This window comes from Gekko japonicus, unplaced genomic scaffold (genome assembly GCF_001447785.1).
Source record: "Gekko japonicus isolate JY-2015 unplaced genomic scaffold, Gekko_japonicus_V1.1 scaffold4207, whole genome shotgun sequence".
NCBI lineage: Eukaryota > Metazoa > Chordata > Lepidosauria > Squamata > Gekkonidae > Gekko > Gekko japonicus.
In genome coordinates, this window is record NW_015164326.1 from 23,742 (window position 1) to 33,954 (window position 10,213).

General features: G+C 45.8%; 1 non-coding gene across 1 annotated transcript; it reads right to left on the reverse strand.

The window, feature by feature from the left end:
• Positions 1 to 9,640: 9,640 nt before the first annotated feature.
• On the reverse strand, positions 9,641 to 9,712 carry TRNAV-GAC. The gene has a single exon. It is a non-coding gene; the product is annotated as a tRNA-Val (tRNA).
• Positions 9,713 to 10,213: the final 501 nt, after the last annotated feature.

A 10,213-nucleotide genomic window follows, 5' to 3' on the forward strand; every position in this document is an offset into this window, starting at 1 on the left:
AATAACAATAATAACCACAGTAATAACAACAACAACAATAATAACAACAATAACAATAATAATAATGGATTTATACCCCAGAATGTCTCAAAGGGGCTTACAATCTCCTTTCCCTTCCCCTCCCCATGAAAGACACCCTGTGAGGTAGGTGGGGCTGAGAGAGCTCTTTCGAGGACTGCTCATGATATAACAGCTCTGAGAGAATTTGTAACTTTTAACTGACCCAAGGTCACACCAGCAGCTACATGTGGAGGAGTGGGGAATCAAACCCAGTTCTCCCAGATTAGAGTCTGCACTTCTAACCACTACATCAACTAGGGGAGAGAGAGAGAAAGGGACAGAAGGGAATGCTGAGCTCAGTAAGTGCAGGAAGTCTCCAAAAAGGAGCCAATCAGGAGACAGGAATAATGTAATTTGAAATTGAGGGAAATCCCTAATCTAGCTATACTGACAGTCTTTCAGCTGCCCCCTGTAGGGGATTCTTCTGATCTTTTTCAAGTAGATGCACTATAGACCTTGTGTATTCCAGCACAAGGAAGTCTAGGTCTGCTACGCAGATGCAGACAATAGCAAACCACCTCTGTTAGTCTCCTGCCTTGAAAAACCCATGAGGGTACCATAAATTGGATGCAGCTTGACGTTGCTTTCCAGCACCACCACCAAGTACATATTACTGAAAGTCCTGGAGGCCTATAACCCCTTTACTAAAAGGTCCTTCTTCAGTTGCTCACCTTCATCCAAACTATAATAGTGCATCCTGTAATAGAGCAATCTTTGCATGACGTCATGAAGCAGGCAAAGCTTTCCTCCCTATGGCATGTCCAGGATGGTTCCTTGCTGCTTGGTTTGCCAACCTCCACTTAGAACCTGAAGATCTTCCAGAATAAGAACTTATCTCCAGGCAACAGAGATCAGTTCCCCTGGAGAAAAGGGCTGCTTTGGAGAGTGGACCCTCTGACATTATAACTCCCGAGGTCCTGCCCCTCCCCAAACCCTGCCCTCCCCAGGCTCCACTCCCAAAATCTCCAGGTATTTCCCAACCCAGAGTTTGCAACCCTACTTGAAACCCAGCGAATAGGAAACAGTAATAGGGTTGCCAAGTCATCGCAGTCACCGCAGCAGGGGACTCCCGGACGCATAGAGTTTTCCCTCAGATGGTCATGGCCCCGTCCCCAGCGTGCTTGGCGTCCTAACGTCACTTCCTGGTGACGCGCACGTCGGGGCGAGGTTCCCCCCCGGGGCCCAATCCGCCGGCTGCGGAGAATGGGCCTCTGGGGTGGGGGTTTCCCCGCCCCCCGGGGGTACTTGGCAGCCCTAAACTGTAAAGAAAATCGAGCTCTTTCCTTGACAGAACCATTAAACATTTTTGTGTGTTTCGCCATTTTACTTGTTATCAAAATTACAATCCCTTGAAGAACTAATTGCTCACTGTGTCTGGCTCTTGAAGCTGAGATATTTTGCCAGTGTACAAAATTATATGAAGTCATTTTCAGTGGGTGACTTTGGGCCAGTCACATGTTCTCATTTTACCCCACCTTAAAAAAAAAAAAAACTGAGGAGAAGAGAACGATGTAAGGTGTTTTGGGTCCCCATTGTGGAGAAAGGGGGGTATAAAGGAAATAAATCCCAAAATAGCCAAAGATGTGGGCAGATCAAAGGTAAGTTGGTGGATAGGTGGGAAGGAGAGAAAGAAGCAAGGAAAGGTGAGAATATATGCCAGGAAGATGGAAAGAGGAAATGGTGTGAGGAGGGAGGGTGCAGTGAAAAGACATATGCTCTCTGCAAGTCTTTTTGCATCTAGGCCTGGAGGCCACCACTGTGCAACTGGGCCACAATTTGGCTGGACCAAGGTGGGTCGGCACTGCTGCTATTGCTTAACCTTACAGCACTGTTTGACATGGTTGATCATGACCTCTTGACCCACCACCTTGCCAACACTGGAGTTCGTGGGGTAGCCTTGAAATGGCTCACCTCATTTCTCCAAGGTTGGGGACAGAGGATGGCACTAGGAGAGAGGATGTCAACTAGATATCCCTTAGTATGTGGGGTCCCTCAGGGGGCAATCCTCTCTCCAATGTTGTTTAACATCTGTATGCACCCCCTTGCCCAGCTTGTGTTTCAGACTGCAGTGTCACCACTACGCTGATGACACCCAGATATATCTGTTGATGGGCGGCTGGCCAGATACCACCCCAACTAATTTGGCTCAGGGGTTGGAGGCCATGGTGGGATCATTGAAACAGAACTGGCTGAGACTGAATCCCGCTAAGACGAAGGTTCTGTGGCTGGCCCGATGGCATAATGTCAATTCCAGGGAAAACCCAGAAGTGATTTCACACTCTATGGTTTTACCATAGATTGTACAGTGATTCATAGAGAGGTCTGACAGTGGACCCCCATGTCCCTACCTCCAGTCTCCCACTGGTTGTCTGGCTATGCCTCGCAACCTTAGCCCTAGTTAAGACATAAATATGGCTAATAAACCAGTTTCACAGCATGGTTTCAGGTCCTGTGCAGAGGTACCCTAACTCACCATATTTAGAGAGGTGGCCTATGTTTGGACAATCAACAGTAGTTAGTTTAGTTCAAGCATGGTTGTTTCATGACATCTGATTTTTGTGGCCTAGCGTGAGGGGAGAACGTCATGAGACGTCATAATACGTCAGCCTGGCAAATGACATTCATGTTTTTTCAACCTTTCTAAATGTTTAAAATCTTCAAAAGAAGGCTCTGCCCCCCCTCCCCATTCCCTTAAAACACTGCTCCATTCTGCGTCTGGCATTCACACCACATTTCCTCAGCACGGAGGAAAAGATGTGGCTCAAACCACATTCAGATACTGACTGTGTAGTCACCCCTGAATATGAAGCTAACAAAATAAGTCATTATAAAAATATGAATATTTCTTATGGTGTACACATTAGAAAAAGATCAAATAGGTTAAAAGAAATGATCCAAATATCAGACTCTTCAAACTTTTTACACAGAGAGCTGATGGTTTTACATATACAGTTGATGGGTATATCTTATGACCAGTAGACAAAGTGTTTCAACCCCTTTTAAACTCTTTTATCTTTTACTAATGTGTACACCGTTACATAGTTCTTTTGAATTATGGTGCTGGAGAAGACTCTTGAGAGTCCCTTGGACTGCAAGAAGATCAAATCAGTCAATCCTAAAAGAAATCAACCCTGACTGTTCCCTGGAAGGCCAGATAATGAAACTGAAGCTCAAATACTTTGGCCACCAAATGAGAAGGGAGCACTCCCTGGAGAAGACCCTGATGCTGGGAAAGATTGAAGGTCAAAGAAGACGGGGACGGCAAAGGATGAGATGGTTAGACAGTGTCATAGATGCAACGAACATGAAATTGAGCCAACTTCAGAGGACGGCAGAAGACAGGAGGGCCTGGCGGGATCTGGTCCATGGGGTCGCGAAGAGTCGGACTCGACTGTGCGACTGAACAACAACAACAAAACACCGTAATGAATATTTGTATTTTTATAATAACTTATTGTGTTAGCTTCACCCTCATATATCACAGCCATATCTTGAGTTGAGTCCCCCTCCCCTTTTCTCTGTTTTTGTCACCCCTGAATGACCATAAATCTCTGCAGAAGGTACCATAAAACCTGATGATCAAAGAAAGTAGATGATCAAAGAAAGTGGCACCCAGTGCAGAGGGGAGATTTATGACCTGACCTGACTGCAGGGGAAATAGATGGGTGCAGAATCAGCCACTGGCCCAGTCTGCATCTAACATTTGCTCCACTGTTTTACCAAACCCACACTGGAACAGAAAAAGATGCAGCCCAGAACCACATTCGAATATCCTGGGCCAAGGCCGTATTGACTGCAGAGTCACCCCCGAATGGCCATAAAACAGCCATAAATGTATGCAGACGGCTACCATAAAACCGAGAGATCAAACAAAGTGAAAGTGGCATGCAGTCTGGGCACTGCTGTAAAGTCTGACAATCAATCAAAGTGAAAGTGGCATGCAATGTAGAGGGGGATTTCTGTTCCAGTGCCAGTTTGGTAAAACAGCAGAGCAAAGGCTAGATGCAAATTGGGGCCATTGTCACTGGCATTCCACTGAGTGCTGAAAAACGAGTGCAGAAGGAGTCCACATTCGCCTAGACACAAATGACACAAAGTGATGATCACATGAAACCTTAGTGGCACGGCAACAACACAATTCCCCCCCCCTGTTTTCACAGCTCCCAGTCGGTGCCAGCAACGCTTTTTATCTTCAACGGTGTTGTCACTTCCCTCAACAGGATGGCTGCCCTTGTTTAACACAATCAGAAGGCATGTGGAGCCTGGAAAAAGAGCAGCTGCAAAACGGGAAGCCGCATAAATAACCAGGCCTGGAGGCCTCAAGATGTTTGTCAGCGGCAACAACCCAGCTGCGCAAAGGTCCTTGAGTTAGTTCCGGTTAAAAACATTCATAATCCGGGCCAAGATCACTGTAGTATTAGCAGAAGAAGAAGAAGAAGAGATTGGATTTATACCCCGCCCTTCACTCGGAGTCTCAGAGCGGCTTACAAACGCCTTTCCCTTCCCCTCCCCACAACACTGTGAGGTGGGTGGGGCTGAGAGAGCTCTGACACAAACTGCTCTTTTTCAAGGACAGCTGTGCCAGAGCTTTTGACTGACCCAAGGTCACATCAGCAGGTGCATGTGGAGGAGTGGGGAATCAAACCCAATTCTCCCAGATTAGAGTCTGCACACTTAACCACTACACCAAACTAGCTCTCTAGCAGGGGTCATTTCGTAGAAAAAGAGCTGCAGGAGCTCATTAGAATAACTTATTAGCATATGCCACACCCCCTGACATCACCGGAAGTGTGCACCAACCCCTCTGACAGGCAGAAGCACCTGGGATCCATTCTTTCCCCCCTCTCCCTTCCCTTTGCCTCCAAGTCGAGCGAACGAAAAGGGAGGGGGAGGATCTCAGGCGCTTCTGCTGACAGAGGTGCTGGCGTGCCCACAGCCAGCCTGGGTGAATTATAGAATCATAGACTCATAGAGTGGGAAGGGACCTCCAGGGTCATCTAGTCCAACCCCCTGCACAATGCAGGATATTCACCAATACCCCCCACACACCTTCCACCACAAAAGGTCCTCCGTGGCTGGAACCAGGAACAAATATGGCACAGGACACTATGTTAGATGCCATGTAGATGTTAGCACAATGATCACACCAGGGGTCATACTCAGATAAAGAGCAGACTTCATGGCTGTGTTGAATATCAGACTATGAACAGTGCAATGTACTGCTGACCTATAATATGGTAATCCATTGATGAATCAGTAGAAAAACAATTCATAATGAAGACACAAAGTTATGTCACAGGGAAGACCCTATATCAGGGGTGGCCAAACTTGCTCAATGTGAGAGCCACATAGACTAAACATCAGATGTTTAAGAGCTGCAAGGCATGAACAAATATTACATGCACATTTTTATTGGGAAATATGCAAATTTGTTTTTATTAACATTAAAGGAGACTGCCAAAAATAATATCAAAAGTGGTAAAATCAGATATTGATAATGATATTTGCTTGTCCAATGATATTTGTTTGCTAATGATATTTAAACTCCCCAGCCGCCCTGCCGGGAGCCGCACAATAGATGTGAAAGAGCCGCATGCGGCTCCCGAGCCACAGTTTGGCCACTCCTGCCCTATATGTTTTCTCTTCCACCCTTCTAATATATCACTTTGCAAGACACACACACACACACACACACATCTATGTGACCATTATTGAAGGTAAACCATGTAAACAGGGGACAGGTTATGGCTCAGTGGAAGAGCTTCTGCTTTGCATGCATAAGGTCCCATTTTCAATCTCTGGCATCTCAAGTTAAAAGGACCAGGCAGTAGTTGATGTGAAAGACCTCCATCTGAGATCCTGGAGAGCTGTTGCCAGGTTGAGTAGACAATACTGACCTTGATAGACTCCAATTCTGTATAAGACGGCTTTTTGTGTGTTCATGTGTGTCAGAAATATCTCCACAACCCAACTTCATGTCTGCAGAGCTTGAAGCATATATGAAGTGAATGTTCCTATCCTGTGGAACAGCATCCTTGGTGTGGTGAGGAAAGCATCTGCCCTTCAAAGGTTCCAAACCTTATATAAAGCCCACCGGTTTTAACATGCTTTTGTTGACCACAAATGAAGAGATAGCTGTGATGCTAGCGGGCCTGAGTTTTATGCAGTCCTTGTTGAGGGCCCCCGGGGGGGGGGGGGGAGTTATGCCTCAGGGTTTTAAATATATGAACTTGTTGATTTTTTTTTAATGTAGGATTCATTGAGTCTCACAGTGTGGAAGAAAAGTAGGGTATACATTTTGAAATAAAGTAAAATAAAACAATGCTATGGAGGTGGCATTGTTATGTACGAATGTGAAAGTTGAACCACGAAGGAAGAGGACAGGAAGAAAGCTGATTCATTGGAAATGTGGTGCTGGAGGAGAATTTCACGCCTACTGTGGACTGCCAAAAGGACAAATCAGGGGGCTCTTGATCAAATCAAGCTTGACCACTCCCTAGAAGCTAAAACAACTGTATGTTGTCGAAGGCTTTCACGGCCGGAGTTCATTAGCTGTTGTAGATTTTCCGGGTTGTATGGCCACGGTCTTGGCATTGTAGGACCTGACATGTCACCAGTAGTTGTGACTGGCATCCTCAGAGGTATAACACAAACGATGGAGTACTCTCTGTGTCAACTGTACTTTGGTCACATTATGAGAAGGCAAGGGTTACCGGAAAAGACGATAATCCTAGCAAAAGGCAGTAGGAAAAGAGGAAGGCCCAACATGAGATGGAGTGACTCCATCAAGGAAGTCATGCCCCTCACTTTGCAAAACCTGAGCGAGGCTGTTAGCATTAGGACATTTTGGAGGCCATTAATTCATAGGGACACTATAGGTTGGAAGCAACTTGATGGCACTTAACACATACACACAAGGCGGTGGCAGTGAATCTTCCAGGATGCTGTACCAAGGACATGGCAGATGATGTCTTGGAACGCAAGGGAAAGTGAAGATGACCTAGCAGGTGGCTTTACAAGGTCCACTATAGATGGAGGCCTGAACAAACACCATATAGCCCGATGAATGACTCAAGATAACATAACAGCATAACTATGAATTTGTTATTTATGCTGAACCTCTAAGGCACTGAGCTACGAATCCAGAGACAGGAGAACAGACAAATAGTGTCCCATGAGGCGTTGGCTCATAATATTTCTCTTTGTCTTGTTATATAACAATGTTTAATCATTTCAAATAACATGCCCGAACTGCTGTAAAACGGCAACAGAAGAGCACATGCTTTGCTTCTTTTTGCCTCTAGCTTATTGTCAACTGTTCATTTAGAAAATCCTCCTTTGAATAATTTTATTTCCTTTGTACAGTGCCGCTGTGATCCGCAAAGAGGATTAACACTCTCCGTGTGCTGTTGTGCCAATCCAATCTCTAAAACCAAACCTTCATACATACAAACTGGTCTTGGTTGGATATTTCTTAGATAAGGACTTCCCACATCCGATGCACACAAGCAGATTTAGTTTTCACTCTTACAGGAGCATCCGGAGCAGAGCTCTATCCTTCTAAGCCCATTGATTTGAATGGACCTTTAACAGGGTATATCTCTGTTTAGGACTGCACTGTTAATTTGATATTATGCCCATGATCCACAGTCAAAATAGGATGACAGGTATTTTAATAATTTTTGGAATGCAGAGGGGCTGCTGTATTTGCTTATTCTGAATAATATTTTAATTCCATTTAATTTATCTTTATGTTTGGTAATCCCCTCTAAATCTAAACATTACGAGTAAATTCATATTCAGTGTCTGGAATTAATAGTTATCATGATGAAAATGTCCCTAAATTGGGCTAAAAGAACTGCAAATCCTTGCCAAGTTGACATCACATGGCAGGCACCCTGGTGGACATAAGGAACAAGGAAGAAACATGACTTGATAGAGAGTTCTTCTTCTCATGCTTTCTAGATCTTCTTTGAACCAGGAACTGAACAGATTCCAGAAGTGAATTTTGAGACATGCAGGAAGTACCGACTCATATTAGGTTGCGTTTGACCTTGGAAATCTTTGTAAGGCTACAAATAAGTGTGATCTTTTTTTGTTTTTGGCCGTCAGCTGACTTCTGGTGATCCTGTAGGGTTCTCAAGGCAAGAGGCATTCCGGGGTGGTTTGCCATTGCCTGCCCCTGCCAAGCAACCCTGGTGTTTTGGGTGGTCTCTCATCCAAATACTAACCAGGGCCAACACTGCTTACCTTCCAAGATCTGACAAAATCAGGTTATCCTTGGTTGTTCAGGTCAGGATGACTTTGGTTGACATAGTGTCAATTCAAAAGTGATTCTAGAATAATTTTGGAATAATCAATGGCCCTTTACATTTTTAAAGAAAAAAAGGAAAAGAAGGCATGAGTAATAAGCTCTTTGGAGCCTAGGGGGACCAGATCTCCCACTATAGTACTTGTTGTGTACTAAGGATGAGTCATCCCTAAAATAGCCCTGGGATCTGGTTGAGCTTGTGTCCACAAACAATAGCTGGCTAGGATCCTAGAATAGACCAATAAAGAAATAGTGTTATACAGGGCTTTTTTTGTAGAAAAAGCCCAGCAGGAACTCATTAGCATAATAGGCCACACCAAAGAGCAGAAACTCATTAGCATATTAGGCCACACCCCTGACAGCACAGCTCGTTAGCATATTAAGCCATACCCCCATGTTACCAGAAGTGTGGTCATCCAGCCACACCCACCTTTTGCTTCTTATTCTGTTTACCTTGTTTGTTGTCAAAACCCAGGGCTTTTTTTGTAGCAGGAACTACTTTGCATGTTAGGCCACACACCCCTAATGTAGCCAATCCTAATGAGTTTCTGCTGTTGGGTGTGGCCTATTATGCTAATGAGTTCCTGCTGGGCGTGGCCAACTCAGGAGCCAGCCGGAACTCCGTTCCTGTGTGTTCCTGCCCAAAAATAGCCCTGGTGTTATACAAATAGCCTATCGTTGGGAGTGGGGTGTGTTCGGGGTGTGGTTCTTGCATACTTAAAAAGAGGCTGTTGCCTGGGATTTTGTCCTTCTTCTCCTTGCTGCAATCACTAATAAAGTAGAGCTGATCACTAGACTTGGGATCTGTTCGTCCACGGAACCCACTATTTAACAGCACTCCATGACTTCAGTCCTCTGCGGCAGTCGTGGGAAAAACTGGGGTGAAAAATAACATTACATCAGCACTGTGACATCACTTTAGATCACATAATTGGAAATGAACATCAGAATTCCAATTCCCCACCCCCCAAAAAAAAATTATATGGCAAAATGTGTGACATCACTTCTGGTTATACAACTAGAACTGATGTCATGGCATCACATGACATCACACGATGTTGCACAATGCCTTCCCCTGCCTTCCAAAGCTCCCAGGGCCACATTACCTGGCCCTTCCTCCTCTGGGTTGCTGCACTCGACCCTGCCTCAGTCTTGACTTCCAGAAAAAGGCTGCTGGGATGCTGAGCCTGCATTCAAACTCCTGACTCCAAATCAGACTGGCAGTGGCTCTCCGGGGTCTCATGTGGAGGTGTTTCATACTAACTACCCCCATGATGCCAGGGATTGAACCTGGGACCTTCTGCATGTCAAGCAGATGCTCTACCACTGAGCCACAGCCCCCTCCTATGATAACAACAAAGGGTTAAATGTAACAATGGGATGGATCCAACCAACTATTCTACTGGAGAAAAGGGGAGGGGGTTCCCTCTGGCTATTGAAAGGGCTATGCTGGGGACCAGGGGATCTGCATAAGGATCTCCATGCATGGGAACAGTAGTAAGGAGGGGAATTAAATGATGGTGGGGGTTGGGCAGCCCCATGAGGCCCAGGCAGAAGGGGGCTCCCAAAGGCCCAGCCAGAAGTGAACACAGCCTGGCCGGAAGCAACAGACCGACAACAGAGAGATGCAGCCCATCCCAGCTGCCTGTACTGTCGAAAGGAGGGGGCAGACCAATAGAAAAGAAGGAAGGCAGAGCTGTGGAGGGGCCAGTGGGCAGAGGTGGAGCGGCAAGCCTTGGGCCACCAATGGGCTCGTCCGCACTGTCATTTTTGTCACTCGTTTGTCTCTGTTGCTTCAGGGTTCCCCCCCCCCATGTGTTCTGCTCACTCTAGTAGTCCCGG